At 38.7% G+C, this 18,951-nt stretch overlaps 1 protein-coding gene across 6 annotated transcripts in view; it reads left to right on the forward strand.

Moving 5' to 3' along the window:
* The window catches only part of SORCS1 (sortilin related VPS10 domain containing receptor 1), a 508,497-nt gene that overhangs the window by 344,699 nt on the left and 144,847 nt on the right, over positions 1–18,951 (forward strand). The gene's annotated exons all lie outside the window — the stretch shown is intronic.

Here is an 18,951-nt window from a genome sequence, read left to right on the forward strand (position 1 = left end):
AACATTGCAATGAGATTCCTCATTGCTTACAGCATAATGAGTCAGAACATAACTAGATTCTTGCCACCTGAGTTTGAGTGCACAGTTTTTTGACCTCTCCCACCCCATACTCCTAATTCTATATGCTAAATTCCCAAAAGGCCAGATAAATATTTTTTTAAGGCCAGGTAAATAATTCGAAGCACTGGTCTATGAACCAGTCTATACATCTCTATGATTATTTATAAATACTCCTACCTGGGAATAAACTGTCCTTATTTTGTTTTTTAGCAGAGATTAAATTTTAGCAATTACTATGTGTTAGGATAGTTTTGGTTTTGACCACAAAGACAATGGATGAGGATCTTTGCCATTATTAGGATCCCAATAGTGGATCTTTATGGCCTTTACCCTTGGAACCTTCTTCAATTCATGCTTCTTGTTTTTGTAGGCAAAACAAATCTCTTTCTTTGAATTTAAATGTGCTTATGTCACAAATAAAACTCAGTGCATCATAACTTATATGTGTTGTACTGTAAGTCTATATATATGATTGGTGGAAAGAGCACAGGCTGAGAGTCAGCATATTGAGTTTCAGATTCCAGCTTTGCTCTTTACTAATTGGGCAATCTTGAGAAACTAATTCACCTGCCTTGAGCTTCAGTCTCTTTCTTACAAGGCACTTTTTGAGAATGAAAAAATGACATATTATCATAATTATTATTAGATAACTTAGCACTTAGTATGTTCTGCATATCTTTTTATTTCCTCACTTCCTCTCTCGCTAATAGATAATTCCTTAAGGACCTGTCTTTAATATCTTTCTATCATCTGTATGACAGTAAATGGAATAGTAGACACTTGGTGTATGCACACACACACACAGTACTGAAATTCATTGCATATGCACATGTATGTACATGCACACACATAAACCCACATACACATTCAGAGTGAAACACATCTTGAATGACTTTGCTTGTCACATCAGAGAGCCATTAGTAGATGACCTATCTTTCTTTCCAGCATGAAAAAGGTTAGACTCCCAGCCCATCTAAGGATATATTGAAGGGGAAGAACTCTACATCAGTAAAAGGAACACTTTTCTATGCAGTAGGCAGTTGATTAACCCAAGAGGCTGTCCTAAGGGTAATGAAATCCATGTAAGCAAGGACAAAGTGACTGCTGCCCAGAGTGCCCCAACTGGCAGATCCTTTACACAGCTAAGAGCATGGAGTTCAGGGGAAGAACCCTGGACCTGCCTTTCTTCGGAGTATTGACTTGATTTCCTCTTCTCTTAATACTCTCCCTCTTCCTCCCAGACAGTCTTCTCTTGTTCCTGGCCACCTATCCTGTGAGCTGAACTCATGCCTGTGGTTTGGGTCAGAAGCAGGGAGAAGTGGTGGGAACTCATTCCTCAGATCACATCCCTGGAGCTGCACCGGGGCATTTCTTGTCCCTGTGCTGCGCGTGCTAGATAAGAGAATTTTCATTATCCTTGAGAGGCCTGATGTTTTATACTTTTTTTCTTTCTGTTAATGATCTCCCCGTGAGCGCGATTTTCTAATCCGCTTGCACTTTCCTCCACTTAGTAATCTCTCCCTATGATGATCGAATTTTCCCTACAAATTAAGTTAAATTCCCCCTGCTACAGTGTGTGAGCCCATCGCTTTTCCCATAGCCTTCATTCACTAATGGCCATCATTGATCCCTGTCCTCCTTATCTTGATGATTTCCTGTCTCCATGGGCTGCAGCTCCTCCATCTGCGAGCGGCTGAGACTCAGTCACTTCTCCAGGTTCCCACTAACAACTGCTGTGATAGCAGAGTGCAGGGAATGGGAGTGAAGGAGCACAAGAGAGACAGGAAAAAAAATCCTCTTCGTCATGGTTTCCTAATTTAGAAGAATATTAAGAGAAATTGACTTATGCCCTAGATCAGACCTCACTTAGCCTTCAAGTTCAGGAGCCTGTGGGTTTATACAGCACCTGAGTATGTTATTTCTCTTGCTCATTTAGTCATAGGTCACCTTTGTGTGTTGCTTTAAGCCAGTAAGAGATGGTGTTTAGTGTTTAACAGTGAAAGCTCTGGAGTCAGAATGACTTTGTTAGAATCCTGTTTTCAAGGGGTGTGACAATAAGCTATTTAATTAGCATCTTTAAGCCTTACTGTCTTCATCTGTGTATCAGTCATCGTGTGGTCTTCCTTATCTACTTGTCAGGATTAAAATGGGAACTGGGGTTCAACTCTAGACACGTGCAATACATGATGAGGATATAGTCCTTTTTAAGTGACAGTTAATAAGGAAGAATTGGACATTCATTTCAGGAATATGGGAGTCATCTCATTCTGATATCCCGTGTCACAATTTATATTTTCAATGGGATTTTTTTTTTTTTTGAGAGAGAGCACATGCAAGTGGTGGGGGTAAGGGCAGATGGGGAGAGAATATCAAGCAGTCTTCATGCCCAGTAAGGAGCCCCACACAGGGCTCCATCTCACGACCCTGAAATCCTGACCTGAGCTGAAATCAAGAGTCGGGTGCTTAGCCAACTGAGCCACCCAGCTGCCCCTCAGATGGGAATTTTTAATGCAAACACATATTTTACCTTTCTATTGCCCCAGAATCAGGAACAATGAATAAATCAATGCAGTGTTTAATTTTATAGCTTCTTGATTACCTAAAAGCCCTTGTTACTCAGTTCATTTAATCTATATCAATTGAGTAATTTTTAGATCTAACTCCTGGCTGTGAAAACATACTGGAAACAGTATGCATTAAAAGAAGCCCTTACCCTCAAGGGGTTTGCAGCTGCTGAGATGGAACTACAGTGGAACCCCGCCTCCCCCCATCTGAGTTTGCAGCCCTCCATCTGGCTTGCAGCCTGAGGGCACAAGACTGCAGCCTGGAAGAGGAGGCAGACAGGGAGTTGGGAAGGGAAGAGCAAAGACAGATGGAGACCTGCCAGCACTTTGTCACTGCCTCTCTACACCTTGCCTTCAGAGTGAACTGGCTGCTGTTCCTCTCCTGTCTTCCACTCCTCACATGTATTTCTTTTTGGTCAGTTCTACTTTGAAACAGATGGAGACTCTGGGAAATACAATTGTAGGTTGGCCAAGCTGATCCAGTATAAGATCACTACAGTCTATCCTTTGAAAACTTGGTACCTGGTGCAGCTTGTAAAACCATATATAATCTCCAAATAAAAACAAAAACACAATTATGCTTCCACCTACAATAATGGGATTGTCTCCCAAATACTTTAAAACATGATTAATGCCTCCCCAAAAAGATGAATAAAATTTGCATATGTCACATGGTTTTCAAGTGGTAATCCTCTTCTAGCTAAGTCATGCTTCCCCTTTTTATATTCAAAACACTGAGATGTAAGGTCAGCCTCTATTAACACATGTTGAAACACTGAGAAGTGGAAAGAGGAGAAGGAAAAAGAAGATAGTTGCACAAATATATATCCATATTAAATTATGATAGCAGTGTTCCTGGGGAATGGTTTCTAAGGAGAGGGACTTGTCTGTTGATAGGACAAAGATGAGAAAAAATTGATCAAAGAGCTAGTAGAGTGAAGTACCTAGAACACTGCCTGGCACATACCATATATCATCAACTCTAAAATCCCATTGAATGAAGATACACTTTTATTTTGTGTATTGTCCAAAAAACCCTGCCAGTTAAACGCTATTATTTTGATGATTGTAAGGTACCTACTGATTTAAGAAATGTTCAAATGGAAAAAAAAATGAACATTTTGAAATTGAGTAGGTGCTCAATAAATATTGAATATGTGAAAATTGGAAAATGAATATGGGGATTGAGGTAACTATAGATATCTACTTTTCAAATCAAAGATTAGATAAGGTTGTCTTAGTAGGTAACTGATGAGATACGGGATGGTAAATTCTAAACAGTGGTAGAGAAGACCCAGAAATTGGCTTATTTGACTAGATAGGAAGGAGAGGTGGAGTGGGCAGAGAAAGATCCTAAAACCAACTCTGAGATTAGTGAATCCACATATATGACCAGCCCAGATGTTTTCATGAATGTGTTAAAAATGTTATTAGGATTCTTAGAAAACTTTAAGGCTATCATATCTGACCTCCTATGAGTTGCAGGAATCCCTTCTTCACAATTCTAGATAAATGGCTGAAAACAGTCTTTTGGATTGAAAATGAACTTTGTCTTCTGTCTGTCAAGATCTCTCTTTCTCTAAAGAGAATAACCAGAGGGAATGGATCTGTCCCACTGTTTTTTATTGTTTGGCTCTGGCACTTTAAACATCAACATCCCTAAACAAAGCAATTCCATAATTTAGAGAAAGCTGTCAAGGTTTTCACAGGCATGGCAAGATGTACCCTGAGGTATAGGACAGAACCTGCTGCAGCATTGATGAAATTTATGGTAAAGGGTTTTCCATGAGTGCCCAAAGTTTAAGGCAGATAAATACCAGAAGACAAATTCTACCAATAATTGAATTACAGAGCCATTATCATGTGCTGAACAGAGCAATTTTGTGACTCTCTTGTGACAGGATGAAACTTGTTAGAATATTTATGTGCCTGGGATAGCTTCTGCATCACTAACCCAGGGAACAAACTAGCTCTTCTAGAATGTGCCTCTTATGAGCAGTTAGCCTTCCTGAGTAATTCAGTAGCCAAGGAAAATAAGTTGCCTAAGAGAGAGGAACCCAAGGCAGATGCAGCGTACAGCCACTTCAGCCACACCTTCCCATTCACCCTCACACTGCATCAGTTCCTAGGCCAACATATTTATGTTGTCAGCTGCAACAGGCTCTTCCTATAGTAATGAGGGCAGCCCAGAATTAGTAAAATTCCTGGCTGTCCACATTGTTTTCTATTTCTACACAAATAGTGAGAATATCTCAATAATAAGAGCCACTTTTCCAATATTATCTTTTTTAGAATAGCTTTCTTTGTTGTGATTATTGAAATCTATGAATCACAAACTTACAGCAACTGAAATGCTACAGTAGTTTTAAACCTGCTTTTACATGATAAAATGACGTGATCCATCCATTCCATGCAGTGACAATGATTTAGGAAAAATAGAAAGAAAAGGTCACTTTCCTACTTGTAGTACTTTTGGTGTAATTGAGTATAACCTTAAAAGATTTGGGTATAATTTTTTTCTCCCTAATTTTTTATTTCAAAGTAATTTTACAATTAAGAATTGCAAAAATAAGACAGAATTTTCATGTGATCTTCAGTCAGCTTCTCCTAAGTTAACATGTTTTAATGACTGTGGAGCACTATTTACAACTAAGAAATTAATAGTACTAAAAGGCTATCAACTAAACTGGAGACTTTATTTGGATTCCCCCAGATTTTTAAATAATATCCCTTTTTTTCTGATCCAGAATCCAATTCAGAACCCCACATGGCACTTATTTCTCATATCTTTAAGTCTCTTCAGATCTGTGGCAGCTCCTCAGTTGTTCCTTGTCTTTGATGACCTGGACAATTTTGAAGTGTACTAGTCAGATATTTTTTAGAATGTCCCTCAAATTGGGTTAGTCTGATAGTTTCTCATGTTTACAGGATTATAGGTTGTTGGGGAGAATATCACAGAAATGATGTGCCCTTCTTATGACATCATATCAAACAGTGCAAAATATCAATATGTCTTTTTACCAGTGATGCTAACTAACCTTGATCACTTGATTAAGGTGGGATCTGCTAGGTTTCTCCATTGCAGAGTTACTGTTTTTCCTGTTCTGTACTCTATTGGTTAAAAGCAAATTACTAAGTCCAGTACATACTCAAAGGAAGGAGAATTAATCTCCAACTCCTGGCAGGAAGAGTATAAAAAATTATATGAACATATGCTAAAAGCACTACAATAATTAATAAATATTTTGGGAGGGATACTGTAAAGCTATGCATTTCACTCACTAATTTCAATATTCATCAGTGAATTTTGCCTTCAGCAATGATTTCTCTGGTGTCCTAATAGAAATTTTCTATTTCTATCATTTCTTATATATGTATTAATTGGAATTCTGTAAGGAATAATTGTCCCGTTTGACCATTTATTTATTTATGCCATCGGTTAGTTGCTCAGCTAACAAAGTGACCAGAAAAAATGGTGAGTAAGCCCAATTCTGGATTATGTTTGTTGTCTCTTCTTCACCTCAGGGAACTCTGTGCTCTCACTCTGAGCTCATAGGCACACAATCCCTGTTAGATGCCAGTATGCCATTAAGGCATTACCTGCTAATTAAGGGCAAGATATTGCTGTCTAATAAAATTATTTTTAGAGGAACATTTTAGGGTCTGACCTGAGATGAAGATCTCAGAACAAAATGGATTTTCCTAATGATGCAGTCCCTTTATTTGTCCTAGAGCAGAGGATTCCTCACCCCTGAACCTGTAGTTCTGGGGTCCCCCAGTTTGTTCAGTTGGGCACCTCACACCACCTTCACCCTCAGGAGGGCGACTTGGAGGTACTCACCATTACACACACACACACACACACACACACACACACATCCCCCTTTCCCTATCTTCTTTGTCCTAACCAAAGAAAAAAGCAAGGTTTTCTGCTCCCCATCAAAAAACAAACCTCTGTGAAACAGGACTGACCTCTGTTGTTTAACAGCGATTTTAATTCCCCAAACAGGGGTGCCTGGCTGGCTCAGTTAGAAGAGCATGTGATTCTTAATCTCAGGGTTGTGAGTTTAAGCCCTATTTGAGTGTAAAGATTACTTAAAAATTTTTTTACATAAAATAAAATTAAATCCCCAAACAATTCAGGCTCCAAATGAACTAATTAAAAAATATATATATGAAAAAGACAGCCCAAGAAGTGGATAAATATCCTAAACATTTCAATCATTCTTATAAATGAAAACTTGACTAAAAACATCTCTGTAGATATAAGACCCATGAATATGAACAGGAAATCTATAAAAGAAAAAAATAACATAAAAAGGTTGAATCTCACAAATAGGAAATTAAAATTAAAAGGATATAAAAATTAAAAAGGCTATGCCATTGGGCAGCCCGGGTGGCTCAGCAGTTTAGCGCCACCTTCGGCTCAGTGCGTGGTCCTGGAGACCCGGGATTGAGTCCCATGTCGGGCTCCCTGCATGGAGCCTGCTTCTCCCGCTGCCTGTGTCTCTGCCTCTCTCTCTCTTTCTCTGTGTCTCTCATGAATAAATAAATTAAATTTTAAAAATGCTATGCCATTTATTAATCTATTAAAGGGATAGGTTTTTTGAGAAGATAATACTTAGCCTTGTGAAGGCTTAGGAAATGGACACTCATGTGCTCTTCTGAGTGTAACTTATGTAAACTTTCTGGAGGACAGTTGGACAGTTTATCAGGAGTCTTAAAAAAATGTTCATTCTCTTTGAATTAGCAAAATTCCCTCTTTTAATAATTCTGCCTATTGAAAAACTGAGAGATAAGAGAGACATGCAAATATTTACCTACAAAGATAACCAGCACAGTATTATGGATAGACACGAGTGATAGTCCATGGTCAGCCTATCAGTTAGGTAAATTACAGAATATTGTACAGCTGGCAAAATAGTCTGCTCCAATATTATAGTATGTTCTGCTGTGCTGTGCTGATGGTATGATACAAAAGTTGTTGTTTTTTTTTAAAAAAAAAAAAAGGAATGCCTACAGAAACATAAAAAAGTACTCTGAAGGATCAATGACAAAATGTTAAAGGTGACTGCTTCCAGATGGAAGGACAGTGTGAATATTTTATTTTCCTTTTTTATACTTTGGTCCACTTTCCATTATGTTTTAAATGAAAATGCATTGTTTTTCCAATTAGATTCCTGAAAGCAGTGTTTTTTAAAGAAATTATGGGGATCCCTGGGTGGCTTGGGATCCCTGGGTGGCTCAGTGATTTGGCACCTGCCTTTGGCCCAGGACATGATCCTGGAGTCCCGGGATCGAATCCCACATCGGGCTCCCTGCATGGAGCCTGCTTCTCCCTCTGCCTGTGTCTCTGCCTCTCTCTCTCTCTGTGTGTCTCTCATGAATAAATAAATAAAATCTTTAAAAAAAAAAAGAAATTATGCCAATTATAAGAATAATATATGCCTATTTCCCAGCTGGTGGAATTTGGGGTGGGTGGTGGGGGAAGACCAACAGGAATGTGACCTGCAGCATGGCCAGCTAGACAGGAATCTCTTCTGTCCTCTCCCTCTTGTCATCCTCATCACATCTCTACCCTGCCATCTACCTCTCTTTTCTTCAAGTCTTCTCTTCCTCATCTCCTCTTTCATAGCCTCTCCCTCCTCTTCCTCTCCTTTCCTTTCATTCCAACTTCCCCTCCCTATCTCTCTCTCTTCTCTTTCTGTTGCTGTAAGATGTTTTTGACTAGAACTGTAGAATTTGCATCACTAGCAGAGTATGAATTTTTAAACAAAATTAGAAGGTGTTTCTCATTTTCCATCGTCACATTTGTTTCCTTGGCCACGCAGTTTAATATGAGTTCCAAGGCCACTAGCACGGCCTTCAAGGTATTTTCACAGGTTTTATCATCACGACATTTGCCCAGTTCCAAATCTCTGCATACCTCGTACTCAAAACTCTAGAAATTCCTTGTAAATAAGCAGAGTACTGAGGAGAGTAGCTGCCATTTGACACCCCAGGAACTTGGGCCCGTGCTATGAGGATGAATCTGATTTCTTCATTATCCAACCAGATTCTGCCCTTGTTCCTTTACTAGCTCTACTGTGCCTGGGTCACATTCCCTTCTACATTGAGGGGCTTGTGAGCTAGAGCCTCTTGGGGTATTTTTTTCTGCAGTATCTATAATACAACAAAACAAAAGAATGTGTTTGTTTCATAACAGGCTCAAAAAGTAGAGCAGAGATGGGACACTTGGGTGGCTCATGCTTGAGCATCTGCCTTCAGCTCAGGTCATGATCACGGAGTCCTGGGATCGAGTTCACATCAGGCTCTCTCTCTGGTGTCTCCATGAATAAATAAATAAAATTAAAAAAAAAAAAAGAAGAAAGAAAGAAAGAAAGAAAGAAAGGAAAGAAAGAAAGAAAGAAAGAAAGAAAGAAAGAAAGAAAGAAAGAAAGAAAGAAAAAGTAGAGCAGAGCTATTCGAGGATGGTTAAACAAGCCTTTGGTGAGGGCTGAGGACCTGGCAGTCTAGTGTGGAGACTAACATTGTGTTTCTCACAAGGGTCTAAATCTATTAGTTATTTTCAAGTAACTGCAGAGAAGCCTCCTTCACACTTAGAGGCTCTGATATTTGAGGATCTAAACTAAACTTATTTGCAAGCTATTTCCAGACTCCAAGACATGGCACCCTCTCAAATACGCGTAGGCCCATGCAAACCTAATGCCCACCACACATGTCTCAGTTTGTGTGGGTGGCTCTAACGAAATACCACAGACTGACTGGATGGCTTATAGACAACAGAAGTTTCTCTCTCACAGTTTGAGGGACCAGAAGTCCAAGATCAGACTGCCAGCATGATGGGGGTCTGATGAAGGCCCTCTTCTGGGTTGCAGATGGTTAGTTACCTTCTTGTCATGTTCTTCCATGCTAGAATGGGCAAGGGAGCCCTCTCTGGCCTCTTGCACTTGGGCACTCATCACCTCCTAAGGGCTCACGTCCTAATGCCATCTCCTTGGAAATTAGGTTTTAGCATATGAATTTGGGGGAGACACAAACAACCAAGCCATAGCAGCCCATGACCCTTGTAGGATGTCAAATTATCTGAATTGTTCCCATCATCTCTCCTTGTATTTCCAGTATAAGACATACACATTGTCTTTTGAGTCAACAGTGTCTTTGTGGAGACACTAAGGAGTTAAGAGAAATGAATTATTTTTCATGAGAAGAAAGATCATCGGAGGGAGTCATGAACCTGGATCAGTATTTCTTTCTTTCTTTTTTTAAAGATTTTATTTATTTATTCATGAGAGACACACACAGAGAGAGGCAAAGACACAGGCAGAGGGAGAAGCAGGCTCCATGCAGGGAGCCCGATGTGGGACTCAATCCCAGGACTTGGGGATCATGCCCTGAGTCAAAGGCAGACACTCAACTGCTGAGCAACCCAGGTGTCCCTGGCTTAGTATTTCTAGCCTTGATGCTGTTTGAGTGGTGTAACCTCAGACATGATATTTATTGTCTTGAAGCCTTGACTTCCTTAATTGTGACATGTGCTGTTTGGACTACTTCATCTCTAAGAGACTTTTCATCTCTAAAGGACCGTTTAATTCATACTGTTGATAATAGTGATGCTGCACCTACTCTTTTCTTGTACCCTTCACAATAATCTTATTTATTTTATCCTTTTTACAGATGATACATGGAGCTGTAGAAAAATTAGAGAGCCTAGGTTCCAATCTGATTATATCATTTATTAGCTACATGCCCTTCGGCAAGTGACTTGCTTTTAGAGCTACCACCACCTTTGTTATCTAGTCATTATTTTTCCTCAGTTTGTGTCATGTGTGAATTTTGTAGGCACACAATAGATATTCTTATCCAAGTTGTTGACAGTTGATGAGCAGGATGCCAACAGGGGCACAGCCTTGCAAGCCCTGTATGATATCGATTCTACACTTAACAGATGGACACCAGCCTTTGATCAACACCATATGACAGTAGTGTTTTTGATGTAGTTAAACCATCTTATAGTTTGTATATTTTTTTCTACACAACTTTCAATAAATGTTGTTATCACCACCTGATATATATTTATGTTTTTTTATACCTTCCCTACCTTCTGTATGGAAATGGAAGCTTCATGAAGTACAGGCATTATCCTCTATTTAATTTACTCCCAAGCCCTCAGCACCTTAGAATTGCCTTTGCATATTATTAGTAGTCATAAATATTTGTTGAATTCATTCATTCATTCATTCATTAAAAAACTTAATTGAGAATCAGTTGTCTGCACTTCTGGGTGCTAAATATTAAGGATAACCCATGAATCCACAGTCTAGAGCAATAACCTCCATGGTGAGGTAGCTGCAGCAGTGTGTCAGGGGTGTACAAAATGATTCATTGAGATGTAGGGAGAAGATACTATAATTCCTGTGGGGTTTGGCTTTTTTTTTTTTTTTTGGCTATTTTTACTTTCTATTTTGTGTATATTTTCTTACATTAAAGCATAAGCAAAAAAAAAAAACAAAACAAAAAAAATAAAAAATAAAAAAAAAATAAAGCATAAGCACACTCGTACATTTCCTCAACTTACACCCAACAAGTCATCATATATTGGCATGTCTCATTCTTGTTTTTCTTCCTTGGTATGTTCAAACTAAAACTTTGGATATTACTGTTTTTGGAATTCCCTAATAGAGAATATTTCTCTGGGCCAAATTCTCTCCAGCAGCAAAATGTTCAGGTTTCAATCCTTTTATGCTGGTTTGTTCTACCTTCTAGTCTGAAGACTTTTGTCCTTGACAGAAAGGGAAAGAAAGGGGAAGTGGTAATGTTCTTTCCTCTCCTGTCTTCTCTTAACATGGTCTCTCTGGTCCTAAGCCTGATGTGGGTCCACACATTTTCCCTTTCACTCCAAATTTAAGAACAACACAAACACACACTTCCTGGTGTCCTTAGCATTGTTTTCTCCCTGCCATAGCTCTTCCACAGCACTAGCTTTCTAAGTACTCATAGGAAGATAGTGGCAGAGTTGTGAGTAGTCTGAGATTAGAGAATATTTCAGGTCTCCTCTCCATCCTACCTTCACTCGTTCCTTCTCTCTATCCTTTTGTGACCGCACACGTTGATGATATGTCTCCTCAGACTGTTTTCCAAACTGAAGAAACTTTCTTGTTGTTCGTAATAGTACAGATTTGTTACTATTAATTATAAGAGTAATGCGTAAATATGTTGTAAAAAATTTTAAATTACTGATAAGGATAATGATCTCTTTGTCACCCTCAATTCCAAAACCTCTCAGAGATGGCTATTATTATGAATTTTGTCTGTGTGTTTCCAGGGCTTTTTTTCATTTATTATGCACTTTTGCTCTGGGTCAATCAATAGACAATAGATAGACAAATTGGATATTTTCATTTAATAAATTGCAATAAAGTAGTTAGAGATCTAGCCCATTAATCTTATGTTCTGGCATAGAACAGTCTCTAAAATGGATTAGAGTAAAATTAACAAGTTGCTAAAAAATGCATAGAGTATGATAACACCACAGTTTGAAAAGATAAAAAGAAACCTTATTTTTAAAAATATTGTGAGCTACTCTTTCACCTCAATCCCAAACTGTTTGATCATTTTCAGTATATTTCTCTGTATCTCACTGGCACTGTGATTTCTGTTTGAGGACTGGACTGGTGATCTGGTCATCTTCCCTGGTGCCTCTCTAGATCCCCTCATCTGTATTCAGGGAACAAGGAAAGCAAGGAGATGGGTCCAAACAGTGAGGAAATAAGAAAATGGGAAATGAATCGATGGTTTTGGGAGTAAAGCCATTAAAATAAAGGGAAAGTGGGGGGAGGGGCAGTACTGCAGCAGAATGGCTTGTCCAACTGACTTAGATCTGGTCTTCTGATGTCTGAAGAAGCATGTTGCTTGTTGCTCAGTATCGCTCTTGCAACTGTCACTTTTGTTTTCCACCATACACTTGGTTCAACAAACATCCTTATTCCCTTACTACCTTCCTGAGCTTTATGTATGCCTTCATTCTGAGTCAGATACCCCATTCCTCACCTTGCTCCTATAACCACACACACCCACCCACACACACACACACATGCACACTCACATACACTTTGTTGCAGACATCATATAATTCAACAGTTAGGCTTCTAGTTTGAGGGAGTAAAGATGGCAAAATGCAGAATTTGTTGTTCCTGTGGATATTGGCCCTGCTGATTCTCAGTAGCCATTATGCATTTAAGAAACAAAGCATCTCTTTGTTTGTTTTTAGTCATTCTATTTATTTGTAGCAGCTATCTTTGTTCTGGGAAACCACTGTGACAGTGTGGATCCCAGAAGAAATCAAGCAAGCCTATGTCTTAGGATTAAGAGAGAGAGGCTAAAACGACACATTTAGGCAGCTTTTTTTAAATATTTATTTTTATTTTTAAAGATTTTATTTATTTATTCATGAGAGACCCGGGGTGGGAGTGCAGAGACACAGGCAGAGGGAGAAGCAGGCTCCATGCAAGGAGCCTGATGCAAGACTCGATTCCAGGACTCCAAGATCACGCCCTGGGCTGAAGGCAGGCGCCAAACCGGTGAGCCACCCAGGGATTCCCCTAGGCAGGTTTTTATTATTTTTTTTCTAGCCCATTATCCCTGCTAGATAATGCTAGCTATCCCCTGCTAGATAATGGGGAGGAGATGAGACCTCAGGATAAGCTGCTTTGTTCTAGAATAAGAGTTCTTGCATTCACCAGGACTTTCCTGATGATCTTTGTCTTGACAGCCTATGATGCCAGGGGAAGGGGAAACTCTTGGCTACAGAAGAGGAAATCTAGAGAGCCAGCCACTTATACCTGGACAGGTTTTGCTTCTCTCTGGGGCAGATAGAACCACTTGCTTCTTTGGGCTTCATTTATGGAGAGAGCTTGTGAGAATATCATGCTCCTTTGAAACAAAAAGAAGGCAGGTGTCTCCAGCTCCCCAGCCTCTGCTAGTCTGCAGATCCCTGTTCCTTCTTCCATATACCATTAACTGCAATTCTAAATCTGAATAAATAGGTGCTATCCCGTCACGGTGTTTATTTTTTAATACTTGTTCTGCGGTTATCTATATCAGGACATTTTGTGGCTCTGCAGCATTTATTGAGCACTATATTAAACTGGTATAAACTCAGATAAAATGCCAAGAGAATGATTAACTAGTGACATTTCTGAGTTTCTCTGTAGAAAACGTCTACAAAGGCTGCATTTGGCTGATTGCATTTCAGAAGGCTGATGTTGCACTGCTAATATCACGGTGCACTATATCAGGGAGTGATTGTTTTATTTGCATTCTTAACTCTAGAAGTCCTTAGATTTTATTCAAAAATGGCTCCTCTGTGGGAACAGCAACTTAAGATACTGGAAACATAGATGTGTGAGGCTGGCTTTGTCTTGTTTTCAACAACAGAGCTGGATCTAGCATGGCCTGAGGGCCTTCACCTAATGCTTTAGGTGCACAGGGAGGCCTACACTTATATGAGGCCAGAAGTTCTTCCTTTTAGCTATATATAGTCTTGCCCATTTAACTTATACTTTAGTAATATTTCATGGCTTGTAGGATAAAATAAAAAACATTAGAATGATGCACAAGATGCTTTGTGATTGGACCTCTGCCTAATGTTTATTTTCTACTGCTGCTCTGAAAACATTAGACCTGTTGACTTGCTAGTAGATGCCTTTATGCGCCATCCTCTCTCTGACCTGCAGATTCATCTTTACTTGCTATTCATCTCTAAGGAGAATGTTTTTCCACTCCTTCTGTCCATTGATCATATTATTGCATATTCTTGAAGATGGAATTCATTTACTGTAAAGGAGTCCTGGCCCTTCCTTCTCCCACAGGTTTCTATCTGCAAGTGAAAGATGATTCCTCCTAGGTCTTCAAAGAACACCTTGATTATGAAAACTCTTGTTTCATGGGTGACTATGGAGCTCCTCCTTAGTTCAAAAGTTCTTAGGAACAGGGAATCCATAGCCTTATTCTTACCATATATTAGGGGCTTGGAATGTTTCACTGAATAAAAAAGTGATTTTATTCATATAGTTGCTCTCTGGGCGGTTGACTCTTTTTTTATCTTTTGATTTATGATGATAAATCATGTTGATAAATCATATTTGCTAACGGGGGACCCGTGAAATCTCAAAAAATTTTTATTACCAACATTAGCTTTAATTTTCAAGTGAGTAAAAAAAAAAAAATTAAAAATAAATAAATAAATAAAAAATTTTCAAGTGAATATTTACATTTCCTATCTACCTCCTAAAATAAGAAAGGAAAAAAAGAAGAAAGAAATCTGCTACATTTCTGAACCCTTGCTATCTACAAAGGATCTGCTAAGTGCTTTAAGATATATATTCTAGGAAGACTTATTTTAGCTTTGTTTTATTGATTAAAACATCCAGTATACTGGATCATATCTATTTTTTAATTTTTTGAGGAACCTTCACACTGTTTTCCACAGTGGCTATACCAGCCTGCCTTCCCACCAAGAGTACATAAGGATTTCTTTTTCTCTACATCCTTGCCGACACTTGGTATTTCTTATACTTTTTATTTTAGCCACTCTGACAATTAAAAATTAATTGCAGCATTGCTCGTAATAGCCAAGGTATGAATGCAACCCAAGTTACCATTGGTAGGCGAATGGATAAATATATGGTATATGTATACTATGGAATTTTACTCAGCCTTAAAAAAAAAGGAAATGAAATCTTGCTATTTGCAGCATCATGGATGAATCTAGAGGTCAGTCAGAGAAAGATGAATACCATATGATTTCACTCATATGTAGAACTTCAGAAACAAATGTCAAAGAAAAAAAATTAAAAAAAACTTTTTAAAAAAAGATCTTATTTATTTATTTGAAAGAGAGAAAGAGAGAGAGCACAAGCAGGAGGAGTGGCAGAGGGAGAAGCAGATTCCCCGCTAAGCAGAGAGCACAATTGGGGCTCAAGCCCAGGACCCTGGGATCAGTCCTAGGACTCTGAGGTCATAACTGAGCTGAAAGCAGCTGCTTAACCAACTGAACCACCTAGGTGCCCCCAAAAGTAACACCCTTACATACAGAGAAGAAACTGGTGTTTGCCAGAGGGACGGTGGACTGTAGGATAGGTGAAATAAAGGGATGTAAGAATATACTTATCTTGGTGAGCACTGAAAGATGTATAGGATTATTGAATTATTTTATTGTATACATGAAAATTAAAAAAACAGAATAACAAAAACATTTTTTAAAAAGGGTTAAGAAGGTAGAATAAGGGTAGAAGGGAATTCCAAAGACCCTAAATACACACACACACTTGCTAAGACATGAAGACTTCCCTGCCCTTCTGTGAAAATTAGTTCAAAAAGGGAATTCATTTTCTCAAATACACAGGCAATATAAAGATATATTAGATACAGCCACCTATTGCCTTCTTATATAATTAAAGGACCCTGGATCAAAATTTTTCATCTCATACTGCAGAGAGGTTCTTTTTGAGTCCCAGAATTGAATAACCCAATATATCAGATATTATAGTAGATACTAACCAGTGTAAAAATGTTGTCTATATGTTTACTGAGGAAACATTCATCTCTATGCTCTAGTAAGCACAGAGAATTTGGTGATAATAAAACAGAGCACCTGCACTGTGGGAGCTCAATAAAGTAAAAGGGGCATTTATGCAAAGAGATCGAGCAAACCATTATGAACCATGACAGGAATACATATATACAGGGCAATCTAAAAGCATAAAGCAAGGGTGTCCAACCCTTTGTGCTTAATACCAAAAGTCAGACTTACTGTCATGATGGATACAGATACTTGAAGACATTCTTAAGCTCTCACTGCAAAAAGAAGATATCAAGGGAACATTTTGGATTAAATTTTATGTTTATGCACTTTTAACTTGCTGTTATTTTTGAGCCTTATTGAGGTGTAATTGACAAATAAAATTATATTCAAAGTATACCATGTGATGATTTCAGAAACATATCCAGTGTGAATGGATTTCCACAACTGAGTTAACAGATCCATCATCTCACATATTTACCTTTTTTCTTTCTCTTTTCTCTTTCTTTCTTCTTTCTTTCTTTCTTTCTCTTTCTTTCTTTCTTTCTTTCTTTCTTTCTTTCTTTCTTTCTTTCTTTCTTTCTTTCTTTCAAAGCTAAAGTTATACTTTCCTAACTAATTTCAGTTATACAATACAGTATTATCAATTATACTTATCTAGCTGTACATTACATCCTCAGGTCCTATTCATCTTATAACTGAAAGTTTGTATCCTTTAACCATCCTGCCCCATTTTCTCCTCCTGCCAACCCGTGGCAAACCACCTGTTACCATTATTGTCACCATTAGTAAGCAAAGCACAATAATTGGTCATAATATACACAGATAACCGCTGAACGCCAGGGCCACAAGTAGAATGTAAATAGGCTAGAGAATGATACTTTGTGGTCAACTGCGGTGATGTGCTTCTGCAAGGTGTCTGGTCAATGACAGGACCATTAAAACCAGCACCTCTGCAGACATTTAGCATTGTTTGGCTTCAGCTTTTGAGAATTTACCAGGGCCATGAAGTAAAAGCAGTAATAATTCTTTATGATCTGTGACTGCAGATCTAGAGGTCCTCCCAGACTACTAGGAAAAGGGATGAGCCTAGTAGCAAATAAAAGTTGTTGGAAACATTGTAGTTTGACTTTAAAATTTTATTTTGTTGTAGTTGTTTTACTCCAGATGGGAAAAAAAAATGGCCAGGGTAAGGGGATTTGGTTAGCCATAGTAGACTCCAGAGAAACAAGGGACTCGGTTTTGTTCCTGTCTCTTTTTGTGAATTGATAAGAGCAGAAACATCACATGAAACAACACATCCTGTCTTTAGAAATAACAAAAGATCTTAAGAGCCAACTGCTATTATTGATTAAGGGCCATGAGCACATGGAAAGATGCAACCGAATGTAGAGTAATTATTTGGTCTCCCATTGACACTCACCATTAGCCAAGCAGATAGGTCTGCATGCTAGTTTTTAACATGTGCCTCTGGAATGCTAGCCTTCTCCTGGGCATCATAGGTGCTAGTCATTTTAAGGAAGAAACTAAGGGTAACAGGCATGGTGAGAGATGAGCAGTTTGTAACTATCCATTAATAATTTACAAAAAACAGGTGCTGCAATTTCTAGTTTGAAGGTTTTTAGGGAGCTTGTTTTCTTTAATATCACGAATGTGGCTTTGTCAGAAGAGGTCGCCTATGGATCCAGTCAGTGCTTCTGTGTGGGAAATGGAGAACCACCATCCCTAGACCAACAGGTGCTCTAGTACTTGACTGAAGTGATGGTCAAAATGTCACCAGCTGCCCACATTCAGATTCCAATGATGTGAAGTGGCCAAGGGCTGGGCCCCTGTCTCCTTGAGGAAAATTATTAAACCCATTAGGTTTATTATTAAATCCTTATTAGGCCATTTCTGCTGCCTGGAAAAAGAAAGCAGGGTGTAATGTTTCAAGCACAGACTCTGAAATTCAGGCCATGCATCAATCAGAGAAAAGTTACTGACAGTGATAATAGGGCCTTTAGGGGTCTTCTTTCTTAAGATGAGGGGAGACTAAGCTAGCTATGCTTCAGACTCTTTGAGCTGAGAAAATGAGTTCAAATAAGAAGAGTGCTAGGAATGCCCTTAGGACAATGATTAATTTACTTATTTCAAAGAGCTCACAGACCATTATATACCCCCTCCTTCTGTTCATTTCCTTCCTTCTTTCATTCAACATTTGACTATTATAGCTCAGGTAACAGAATAATTATTTTCTACTTAATATGGCTCACTGCAAGATTACACTAAATAATAAGTGCCTCCAAGGCATTCAAAATAGACTTTTATTTTGCTTTTTATTTTATTTTACTTACACATATAGTTTCAGGCATGTATCATTAAATGAGGTGCATCTGCATTTCCTCACACTGGTTCAACAATACAGAGAATGATCACCCTGTGCCACACTGCCCACTGCATTGGTGGGGTTACATGGATTGTTTAGTTTGTAGGATAGAGGGACATTGTACTGCTCATTTCTTTTTTTTTCTTAAAGATTTTATTTATTTATTCATGACAGACACACAGGGAGAGAGAGACAGGCAGAGACACAGGCAGAGGGAGAAGCAGGCTCTATGCCGGGAGCCCGATGTGAGACTCGATCCTGGACCTCCAGGATCACACTCTGGGCTGACGGCAGTGCTAAACCACTGGGCCACAGGGGCTGCCCTCATTTCAAATGGAAAAATTAATTAGATTAGCTTGCTATGTAAATCACTGTTCAAG

Source organism: Canis aureus, chromosome 29 (genome assembly GCF_053574225.1).
Source record: "Canis aureus isolate CA01 chromosome 29, VMU_Caureus_v.1.0, whole genome shotgun sequence".
NCBI lineage: Eukaryota > Metazoa > Chordata > Mammalia > Carnivora > Canidae > Canis > Canis aureus.